This window comes from Heterodontus francisci, chromosome 29, assembly GCF_036365525.1.
Source record: "Heterodontus francisci isolate sHetFra1 chromosome 29, sHetFra1.hap1, whole genome shotgun sequence".
NCBI classification, from domain to species: Eukaryota; Metazoa; Chordata; class Chondrichthyes; order Heterodontiformes; family Heterodontidae; genus Heterodontus; species Heterodontus francisci.
Genome location: NC_090399.1, coordinates 5030405 through 5042986, shown reverse-complemented (window position 1 = coordinate 5042986; position 12582 = coordinate 5030405). Strand labels below are relative to the sequence as shown.

Here is a 12582-nt window from a genome sequence, read left to right as displayed (position 1 = left end):
CTCTGTACAGTGGCACAGTGGTTAGCACCGCAGCCTCACAGCTCCAGCGACTCTGGTTCAATTCTGGATACTGCCTGTGCGGAGTTTGCAAGTTCTCCCTGTATCTGCGTGGGTTTTCTTCGGGTGCTCTGGTTTCTTCCCACAGCCAAAAGACTTGCAGGTTGGTAGGTAAATTGGCCATTATAAAATTGCTCCTAGTATAGGTAGGTTGTAGGGGAATATAGGGACAGGTGAGGATGTGATAAGAATATGGGATTAGTGTATGATTTGTATAAATGGGTGGTTAATGGTCGGCACAGATTCGGTGGGCCGAAGGGCCTGTTTCAGTGCTGTATCTAAAATCAACTCCAAACTGCTGCACTCCTGGTTTGTTGGTTCCATCTCGCAACGGGATAGGCTCAGCGGGGGAAATTATTTGACGCTCATCTCTCTCTTCTTCGACCGGACACAGTCTATCATAGAGACACCGAACCCAATGAAATCGGAGGTGAATCCCGTGCTACCCCACGAATGTGTGTTCTTATATATTTTTACTTCTCCTTGACTGAGTTAACTGTTAACTCCTGACTTATTCTATTGCAAAGGGATTGGAGCATAGGAGTAACGAAGTCTCGTTACAATCATATCGAGCCTTGGTGATTCCAAACCTAGTGTACTGTCTACAATTATGGTCTCTTTACATGAAGAAGGATATACTTGCTTTAAAGGGAATCAAGGAATGTTCATCTCGTCCTGAAGTTTCCAGCATCACAGATGCCAGTTTTCTGCCAATTTGATTCACTCCGCATGATATCAAGAAATGACTGAAGACACTGGATACTGCAAAGGCGATTGGACCTGACAACATCCGGCAATAGTTCTGAAGACCTGTGCTCCAGAACTTGCTGCACCCCTAGACAAGCTGTTCCAATTCAGCTACAACACTGACATCTACACAGCAATGTGGAAAATTACTCAAATATGTCCCGTACACAAAAAAATGGGAGAAGTCCGTCCCTGCTAATTACTGCCCTATCAATCTACTCTTGATCATCAGTGAAGTGACAGAAGGTGTCTTCGACAGTGCTATCAAGCAGCAGTCGCTTAGCAATAACCTGCTCAGTGACTCTCAGTTTGAGTTCTGTCAAGGCCACTCAGCTCCTGGTCTCATCACAGCCTTGATTCAAACATGGACAGAACAGTCGAACTCAAGTGGTGAGGTGAAAGTGACAGCCCTTGACATCAAGGCAGCATTTGACCGAGTACAGCATCATGGAACCATAGCAAAACTGGAGTCAGTGGGTATCAGGGGGAAAACACTCCGCTGGTTGGAGTCAGGCCCAGCACAAAGGAAGATGGTTGTGGTTGTTTGAGGTCAATCATCGCAGCTCGAGCACATCACGACATGAGTTCCTCAGGGTAGTTTCCTAGGCCCAGCCATCTTCAGCTGCTTCATCAATGACCTTTCTTCAATCATAAGGTCAGAAGCGGGGATGTTCGCTGATGATTGCACAATGTTCAGCACCATTTGTAACTCGTCAGAGACTGAACAAGTCCGTGTAGAAATGCAGCACGACCTGGACAATATCCAGACTTCGGTTGATAGGGACAAGTAACATTTGCGCCACACAAGTGGCAGGCAATGACCATCTCCAACAAGAGAGAATCGAACCAAAATAAAAGCAAAATACTGCAGATGCTGGAAATCTGAAATAAAAACAAGAAATGCTGGAACCACTCAGCAGGTCTGGCAGCATCTGTGAAAAGAGAAGCAGAGTTAACGGTTCGGGTCAGTGACCCTTCTTCGGAACTGACAAATATTAGAAAAGTCACAGGTTATAAGCAAGTGAGGTGGGGGTGGGGCAAGAGATAACAAAGGAGGTCTAGATTGGACCAGGCCACATAGCTGACCAAAAGGTCACGGAGCAAAGGCAAACAATATGTTAATGGTGTGTTGAAAGACAAAGCATTAGTCCAGATTAGGTGTAAATACACTGAATATTGAACAGCAGCAAGTGCAAACCTGAAGAAAAACAGTGGGTAAGCAAACTGAACAGACTAAGATGAAATGAAATAAATGCAAAAAAAAATTTGTAAAAAATGTAAAACAAAAGGAAGAAAAAATGACTAAAAATGAAAGTAAAATGGGGTGTTGTCATGCTCTGAAATTATTGAACACAATGTTCAGTCCGACAGGCTGTAGTGTGCCTAATCGGTAAATGAGATGCTGTTCCTCGAGCTTGCGTTGATGTTCACTGGAACACTGCAGCAATCCCAGGACAGAGAATCGAACCATCTCCCTTGACAATCAATAGCATTATAATCGCTGAATCCCCCACTCTCAACATCCTGGGGGTTACCATTGGCCAGAAACTGAACTGGAGCAGCCATATAAATATCGTGGCTACAAGAGCAGGCCAGAGGCTAGGAATCCTGTGGTGAGTAACTCACCTCCTGACTCCCCAAAGCCTGCCCACCATCTACAAGGCACAAGTTAGGAGTGTGATGGAATACTCTCCACTTGCCTGGATGAGTGCAGTTCCAACAACGCTGAAGAAGCTCGACACCATCCAGGACAAAGCAGCCCGCTTGATTGGCACCCCATCGACAAAAAATCACTCCCTCCAACACCGACACACAGTGGTAGCAGTGAGTACCTTGAATAAATCACAGCAAGAAACCAAATCAGTGGCTGTGTTATTTTAACTTTCCCCCAGCTCCAGCCTCTCTGACTCTGGATCTGAACACAGTGAATCCCCGGCTCATCCTGTCTGAGGACCGGACCAGTGTGAGACACGGAGACAAACGGCAGCCGCTCCCTGACACCCCGGAGAGGTTTGATTTCTGTCCCTGTGTCCTGGGATCGGAGGGATTCAGATCAGGGAGACATTACTGGGAGGTGACGGATCAAGACTCGGTGGGGTGTGGGAGTGACCCGAGAGTCTGTGAACAGGAAAGGGGGAATCGATCCGAAACCTGAGAGCGGATATTGGACTGAAGGACTTCAGTCTCAGTCACAGGTGGTGCGGATGGTGTAAATGTCACCTGAGGTCAGGGCGGCTCCAACCGAGTGACAATGTCTTGTTGGTGATATTTGTTTGTTTAATCGATGCAGTGGAACTAACTCGTGGCAACTGTTCCAGAGACTCCTGTCAAATTAAATAAAAACCTCAAGAACATAGAGAATCATCGGGGCGCAGAGACAGAGGAGAATTAGAACCCGGGCAGAAATACAGCAAGAGAAACACAGACTCCAGCTGGGAAGTTAAAGGTAAAGAGGGACAGGGGAGAGGAACTAGGGTGAGATAGAACACCAGTGGGAAGGACATTTCAAAGGAACCCATCCGAGACCTGGTAAATTAAACAACACCTGAGGGAAGTGAAAAGTTACAGGGGAACCAGATAGAAGTGAAATCAGAAGGGAACAGGTGAGAATATCAGAAACACGGAAAAATCCCAGGGGATGGAAATGAACAGAACATTTCAGCGTCTGGAGTGTTTGGAACAGAGAGTGGACAAAGTCCTCTCCTGTGGAGAGAGGAGACAGGTTAACATTCCTGTATCGGAACTGGGAACTGAAAGATCAGCAAAGACCTAGTGTCGGGCTGGGGAAAGAAGGAGGGGGAGTGAAGAAACAAATAGAAGCTGAATTGTAGAGAGGAACTGAGTGGGTAGAATGAGCTGTGAACTGCAGGAACCCGGTGACCTTCCTGCCTGTAATGTTACTCCACAGGCAGAAGGTGGCGCTACATGGCCGTGTTTGAGATGAATCAGTGAAACACCTCTGCTGACAAGCGCTGTTATTAAACTAGACAATAGAAGCAGCACTTTCTTCAAAAGGCAAAAGCGGTTCGGCGCTGAATTAGATTCCAGATTCACCTTGCTCCAGAATCTGGATCCTTAACATTCCGAACTCACCGTGCTGATGTTAAGAGGCCCTGCCCAGTGTAAACGCTGTGATGGTCGCCTGGGAATGACATTAAAGTTTACACTGGCAATTCAGCCATCACCACCTTGGGTAGGATCCTGAGATCGGAAGCGGGAAGGTCACTTGTTCCATGTGGGAAGCCTCATCGAATTATACAGCAAAGATGTGGATCATTCGGCCTTCTTTGAAAATGCTGTAAAATTTGTCACACTGCACGACCCTTTCCTCATTGCTTTACAACTTTTATCCTTCAAGTATTACCCAATTCTCCTTTGAAAGTTGTTCTTCTTAAATCTGCTTCTCCCACCCTTTCAGGAAGTCCATTCTCGATCATACAACCCGCTGTGTGAAAAAGCCCTCTCCATCTCGCCTCTGGTTCTTTCGCCTATTCGTTTAAATCTTTGTTTTCTGGTTGCCGTCACTTCTGCCACTGGAAAGTGTTCCTCATAATTTATTTGATCAAAACTGTTCATGATTTGGAACACCTCTATTAAACCTCCCCTTTTCGTTCACTGCTCTAATTGGAACAATCCCAGTTTCTCCAGTCGCTCCACATAACTGAAGTCTCGCACCCATGAAATCATTCCAGGAAATTTCTCCACAAAGTGTGGCGCTCAGAAATGGACACAAAACCCCAGCTGGGGCCTAAGTAGTAATTTATTAACGTTTAGCATTATTTCCTTGCTTTTGTACTCACCACCTCTGCTCATGAAGACAAATGGATCATTGTCTTCTTTAGAACCATCTCAATCTGTCCTGTCACCTTCAGGGATTTGTGTGATTACATTCCCAGATCTCTCTATTCCTGTACCCCATTTTAATTCTACCATTTTGTTTATATTGTCTCCTCATTCTGCATATCAAAATACATCATTTCACACTTTCCGACTTTGTATTATATCTGCCATGTTTCTGTCAATTTCAGCGGCCTCTCCATGTCCTCCTGAAGTCTGTTACTGTCCTCACTGATTGCTACATTTCCAAGTTTTGTGCCATCTGCAAACTTCAAAATTATACTCTTCATACCCAACTCAAAAGTCAAGATGCAGATCAAACTAATTGAATGGCAAAAGGAGGCCGAGGGTCTGAATGGTCTAACTCATGTCCCTATCTCAGACTCGGAAGTGACTGTCTACAGGTAATGAGCTCTGTGAAACAAGCCGAACCCACTTTCAACAAATATCCAGCCAATGACAAGTTACCGGATAGCGGATGAACAGGCCCCCCTGACTGATCCTTCTCCATCCTGAACCCTGGTGAGCTGAGCCCCATCTCTGTACCTCCACTGTCACTCTGCTACAGACAGTGTATCTCAGCAACAATCCAGCCTGGAACCTCCCTGGTCTGTGTATCTCAGTAAACACACCAAGCAGTGCTCAGCAATTCTGACACCACCTTCTCATTTAGACACAGACACTGCAGACAGATGAAGCAAATACTTTTATTTCTGTGTGCAGGGTGGAAGGAGACAGAACGTAACAATTTTTCAAACAGTTTCAATACTTAGTTACAATGATATACTTTGTATCCTGTCAAACTCTGCAGGATCCAACATTTAAAACCAGATAATCAAACTCTGAAACACAGTTACAATTTTAAAATATCAGTTGATCTGCAGATGGATGATGAAAGAAAGTCTGACCTTTCGCTTGCATTTAAACACAGCACCTTTCACAACCTCAGGACGTCCCAAAGCGCTTCACAGTCAATGAAGTATTTTTGAAGTGTAGTCACTGTTTAAATAATAACTGCACAGCAGGATCCCACAATCAGCAATGTGAGATTGTTATAGTAATACTGGTTATGGGATAAATATTGGTCAGGACAGGGGAGATGCCTGAAGATATCCCGACACAGTTGCGCGGGGAACATTTGCCCCCAAAACTATCTCTGGTTGACTTCATTTTCCCACGTAAAGCGAGTACAACGAGGTCCAATTTCCAACCCATTAGCCTCCAACACAGAGTTAACTTCCAGGACATTCAGTCCTGGATCCATTCATCCTGTGAACCACTGGTGATCTCCCCCCCACCCTCAGATCCCCACTCACAACTGCTGCATCATTGTCCGTGTAAACCTTCAAAGACCGGCACCACTTCTTGTGCTTATTTTATTAATTTGCGGGATATGGGTCAGCATTTGTTCCCCATGTCTAATACCCATTAGGTGGGTGGTGGTGAACTGCCCCCCTTGAACCGCTGCATTCCGTGGGGTAGGTCCACCCACAGTGCGTTATGGAGCGAATTCCAGGAGTTTTATCCAGCGACGATGACGGAACGGCGATAAATTTCCAAGTCAGGATGGGGAAAGATCCCCCCCTGTCCAATCGGGAATTCTTTCATGCAGCACTGATATTCTGCCAGCAGGTGGCAGCGGTGCACTTTGTAACAGTGAAGAATAGCGTCTCAACTCATCCCAGAAATTTACTGCATCCGCAATACATCATTCGCAAGTTCATTATCCAACCTTACGTCGGTAAATACAGCAGCCAATTTACACACAGTAAGATCACACAGAAAAACAATGTTAATATCTCTCTGGTGGTGCTGGTTGCCCAGGATACCGGGAAAAGTCCCCTGCTCCTCTTTGCTGTGGGATGTGAAACACCCACTTACCGCAGACACAGCCCTGGTTTAACATCTCACCTGAAAGGCAGCATCACTGGCGATTAGTAGAATGAACAAGTGATAGGAAGTTAGGACCAGGAGTGGGCCATTCAGCCCCTCGAGTCTTTTCCCTCATTTAGAGTATGGCTGATCTGTATCTCAAATCCATTTACACGATCTGGCTCCATATCACGTCAACAGGCGGACAACCTCCTCTGTCACAGTGGAAGATTTCAGCTCTAGTTCAGAGTTCTTTTCCCTCTGAGTCAGAAGATCATGACATCGGCTCCCACTCCGGACACTTCCACACACAATCTAGGTGAACACTCCGATCTAGTGCTGAGAGAGAGCTGCACTTTTAAAGCTGCAGTCCTTTGGAGGAGACATTAACCGAGCCCGAGTCTCCGCTCTCAATTGGATGTAAATATTTCCATGGTACTATTAGATGATCAGGGGAATTCTCCCTGGTGTCCTGGCTGAGGTTAATCCCTCTCACTTAACAACAAAAGCAGATGCTCCGGTCAGTAATTTCATTGCTGTTGGTGGGAGCTTGCTGTGCTCAGGGTGGCGGATAACTTTCCCTACATCACACCAGTGTCCACACTTCAAAACTACTTCCTGGGCTTTAAAGTGCTTTGGGACACCCCGGGGATGTGAACAGGAATAGTCACCAGCATGTTGCATCACAGACATTTGACAAAATTATCGACTCAGCCACCGATAAGGGGGCAATTAATTTGTCTATAAAGTGTATAGCCAATCTAATGTCATCAAAACACAGTCCGATTTAAAACACATTTCACCCTGTATAGTGAAGCATCCAAATATCGATGGACAGCAGCACAACTGTATTAGTCAGCTGGCAGAAAAAATAGCATGCAATGATAATTACTTTTGTTGACAAAATAGAGCTAGCTGCACCATGTCACACCCTCTGCGGATTCACACTGTGTCAGGAATGAAGATTCACCCAATAAACCCTAAACCTCAATGAGAAGAGATTGTGATTGAGGTTATTGAGGTGAGGCAGCAGAAAAATCAGCAATAAGAATACGGACCATTTCTCACACTGCTGTGTCACATGTCAATCTAACCCACGATGATCAATGTTTGTATAACTTCCCCACCTGCCTGGTATGTTCTGAAGACAGAGCAACCAAGAAAAGGACAGTCATGTTCAAATCAGGAGAACTTTATAGGATGGAATAGACAGTACTTTAGAAGGGTCATGTCAAATGGAAAAGCAGAGTAGGACAGGAAGGGACACAGAGATTAACGGTAGGTATCCAAGACTAGATTATTCATCTTGACAGGCTGTTAAACTAGGTCCTAGTTAAAAATAGCATCTCTTGTGGAGAAAATTTCATTTAGTACCGACGCTAGTGACAAAATTAGATAAACACAATTACAAATAAGGAGCACCCTTCAGTTCCTCCAATAAAGCGATTCTCTTAAATTCAATTATATCTATATTTCAGTCTATCACTGTTAATTCCGATTCAGCTCTGACAAGATGATTATTAACAAAAAGATTTTCTGCAAAAATGTTGACTGGTTGCTACTACGTGTTATTCAGTTACATCATGTTTAGTCATTATCTGTAAGATTGTGCTCCAAACTAACCAATTTCAGTCAAATCTCTTACCTGTTAACAAAGGTGCACTTTTCACGTAATGTAATGATATGACAAAGACAACTTTCAAATGACATTGGTCACTCAGGTTAACTGCCCTCAAACTGGACAAAAAATGATGCACATTTCAGTTACTGATGTTTGACATACTTGTAAAACTTGTCATTTAATCTAATTTGCAGGAAAAATAAAATCAGTGAATGACTGTTTCTAACATGGCTGTTGAAACATAAATTTTTAACATGTCTTCCCTGACAGATTTTAAAACTGTAAATGCAGCATGGATTTTGTTAAGGAATCGTAGACAGTTTGTTGTTAAGGTTTATTTGGAGCTATCCATTAAATTGCATCTATCAACTATTGCATATGGTTCAGCAGAAACCTGTTTTTACAAATATCAATCAGCCCCATTACACCATACTCTGTATTCACTCACAGTGCTGACCTGCGGAGATTCCTTGCATTTTCTTGCCTGTTTTCCCCTCAACACAAGTTCTGGAACAATATGGTTCCAAATGGATAGTAGCAGAATTGTGAGATTTATACAGCAGTAGAAGTCCAGCAACTTTCAACATGTCACAGAGCTTGTGTCCCAGATGAAAGTAATGCATGCCCGAGTGTAGAAATATAGAGATTCCCGACGTGACATTTGCCATTTTAAAAAGAGTTTACATGACACAAGCCTTTAAACGTGTATTTTAAAATAACCTGGCCACGAAGTTATCAGAATCAGAGTGACACCTGACAACGCAGAGCACATGCAATGATCACGGACATCAGTGTATGCGAACATTTGTCAGCGTGCTATTATGAACGCACGCATGTGCATGTTGACATCGCCACCCAATGATATCCTTACCCCTCAATAGCTGCGATCACTGCTTCCAGTCCCCCTAACAATTCCCCTCTTCCTCCCAGCATCCCCGCTTCGACAGCTGCTTTCAATTTCCCATTCCAGTCTACTCTCTGCTCCGTCCCGCCTCACCGCTTCCCCCTCCTCGGCCGCTCACTCCCTGCCTCACCGCTTCCCCCTCCTCGGCCGCTCACTCCCTGCCTCACCGCTTCCCCCTCCTCGGCCGCTCACTCCCTGCCTCACCGCTTCCCCCTCCTCGGCCGCTCACTCCCTGCCTCACCGCTTCCCCCTCCTCGGCCGCTCACTCCCTGCCTCACCGCTTCCCCCTCCTCGGCCGCTCACTCCCTGCCTCACCGCTTCCCCCTCCTCGGCCGCTCACTCCCTGCCTCACCTCTTCCCCCTCCTCGGCCGCTCACTCCCTGCCTCACCGCTTTCCCCTCCTCGGCCGCTCATTCCCTGCCACACCGCTTCCCCCTCCTCGGCCGCTCACTCCCTGCTTCACCGCTTCCCCCTCCTCGGCCGCTCACTCCCTGCCTCACCGCTTCCCCCTCCTCGGCCGCTCATTCCCTGCCTCACTGCTTTCCCCTCCTCGGCTGCTCATTCCCTGCCTCACCACTTCCCCCTCCTTGGCCGCTCACTCACTACCTCACCGCTTTCCCCTCCTCGGCCGCTCATTCCCTGCCTCACCGCTTCCCCCTCCTCGGCCGCTCACTCCCTGCCTCACCGCTTTCCCCTCCATGGCCGCTCATTCCCTCCCTCACCGCTTCCCCCTCCTCGGCTGCTCACTCCCTGCCTCACCGCTTCCCCCTCCTCGGCCGCTCACTCCCTGCCTCACCGCTTTCCCCTCCTCGGCTGCTCATTCCCTGCCTCACCACTTCCCCCTCCTTGGCCGCTCACTCACTACATCACCGCTTTCCCCTCCTCGGCCGCTCATTCCCTGCCTCACCTCTTCCCCCTCCTCGGCTGCTCACTCCCTGCCTCACCGCTTTCCCCTCCATGGCCGCTCATTCCCTCCCTCACCGCTTCCCCCTCCTCGGCTGCTCACTCCCTGCCTCACCGCTTTCCCCTCCATGGCCGCTCATTCCCTCCCTCACCGCTTCCCCCTCCTCGGCCGCTCACTCCCTGCCTCACCGCTTTCCCCTCCACGGCCGCTCATTCCCTCCCTCACTGCTTCCCCCTCCTCGGCCGCTCATTCCCTGCCTTACCGCTTCCCCCTCCTCGGCCACTCACTCCCTGCCTCCTCCTCGGCCGCTCACTCCCTGCCTCACCGCTTTCCCCTCCTCGGCCGCTCACTCCCTGCTTCACTGCTTCCCCCTCCTCGGCCACTCACTCCCTGCCTCACCTCTTCCCCCTCCTCGGCCGCTCACTCCCTGCCTCACCGCTTTCCCCTCCATGGCCGCTCATTCCCTCCCTCACCGCTTCCCCCTCCTCGGCTGCTCACTCCCTGCCTCACCGCTTCCCCCTCCTCGGCCGCTCACTCCCTGCCTCACCGCTTTCCCCTCCACGGCCGCTCATTCCCTCCCTCACTGCTTCCCCCTCCTCGGCCGCTCATTCCCTGCCTTACCGCTTCCCCCTCCTCGGCCACTCACTCCCTGCCTCCTCCTCGGCCGCTCACTCCCTGCCTCACCGCTTTCCCCTCCTCGGCCGCTCACTCCCTGCTTCACTGCTTCCCCCTCCTCGGCCACTCACTCCCTGCCTCACTGCTTCCCCCTCCTCAACCACTCGCTGAAGGCAGGTGCCGGTGTTGACAGATTTCATTTCTGTGGAACTGAAATGGCCGAACAAGCTACTCAGTTCAAGGACAATTAAAGATGGGCAACAAATACTTGCCAGCGACGGCCACATCCCAAGAAATGAAAAGAAGTTGTTTGCTGAAGCTGGAGTTGTTCTCTTTTGATGAGGTTACCTGGAGCTTGATTAGAGCAGAGTTGTTAACAGATGGCCCGTGGACCAGGATCCGGCCTGCGTAAGTCTTTTAGAGATGAGAAATTTTCCATTTCCTTCTTCTTTCCAGACCAGCTTTATAAAAAATATCGCTTTCACAGCTAACAGCTGCTGAAATCGCCAACATCGGCTCCTGAACTTTGTACAGACTCGGGATTTTCTGGTGTATTTTTTTTAAAAGCTGTCAAACCCCGAATCTGTCCAGAGTTGGGAAACCGCTTTTCATGCTCTAATGGGGAAGGGTTTGTCGAGGGGGAAGGTGGGGGGGGTGGGGGGGGGGGTGGTGCAGAGGAGGGGGGGGGGGGCGAAGGGGCAGGGTGCACAGGAGGCACAGAGAGAGGGGAAGGGAGAGGGAAAGAGGGGTATCGGAGAGCAAGGACGACCTCGGGAAGGGAGGAACAACACAGTCAGAGCGAGGGAGAGGGAGAGATCGAGAAAGAGAGTGATCAAGATCACTGCTGACAAATGGAATCTATCTGGAATACTCCGCACTGTGACAAGAAGTGTGTGGGCAAACATTGACTACTTGTGCAAGCACAAAAAATGTCAGGTATCTCACGAAATCAGTATTCAACATAGTGATGAGCAAGGAAATCAATAAATTAAATTTCTCATTTAAAGCTTCTTCACAAAAAAGCACATTTGTTGTTGGTTTGATTAACAGTAAGATAAATTTTTAATGCCTTTATCATGCCAAAATTGTCTCACCAGCACTCTGGTGAGAATTAAAACAAAGACAGAAATACACCAATGGACATACAGACTCCAGTTGGGAAGTTTTTTTTTTATTCGTTCATGGGATGCAGCGTCGCTGGGTAGGGTAAAAGGTAAAGAGGGACAGGGGAGAGGAACTAGGGTGAGATAGAACACCAGTGGGAAGGACATGAAAAAGGAAACCATCCGAGACCCAGCAAATTAAATAATACCCGAGGGAAGTTAAAAGTCAAAAGTGAGCCAGTTACAAGTGAAATCAAAAGGGAACAGGTGAGAGTACCAGAAACATAGCAAAACCCAGGGGATGGAAATGAACAGAACACTGAGTCGGTTAGGATTATATTCACTGGAGTTCAGAAGAGTGAAGGGGGATCTCATGGAAACCTGTAAAATTCTAACAGGACTTAGCAGAGTAGATGCAGGAAGGATGTTCCCGATGGTGGGGGAGTCCAGAACTAGGGGTCATAGTCTAAGGATATGGGGTAAACCTTTCAGGACTGAGATGAGGAGAAATTTCTTCACCCAGAGAGTGGTGAGCCTGTGGAATTAGATATAGCTCTTGGGTTTAAAGGGATAAAAGGGTATGGGGCAAAAGCGGGAACAGGTTACTGAGTTGGATGATCAGCAATGATCATAATGAATGGCGGAGCAGGCTCGAAGGGCCGAAAGGCCTATGTTTCTATTCCAGCCTCATGGGAGTCAGTTGCCAGTGATCGCCCGAGCTGGCGGACAACAATAATGGCGGGGCTAAAGAGTGGCGAATCGAAGAGACTTAGCAGTTGGCAGGAAAAAGACAGAAGCGCAAGGAGAGAGCCAACTGTGTAACAGCCCTGACAACCAATTTTATCTGCAGCGCCTGTGGAAGAGTCTGTCACTCTAGAATTGGCCTTTATAGCCACTCCAGGCGCTACTTCACAAACCACCT

General features: G+C 47.8%; 1 protein-coding gene across 1 annotated transcript in view; it reads left to right on the top strand.

Annotated features, from left to right (window-relative positions):
- LOC137345658 (zinc-binding protein A33-like) overlaps nt 1-12582 on the top strand; it is a 366777-nt gene that overhangs the window by 170987 nt on the left and 183208 nt on the right.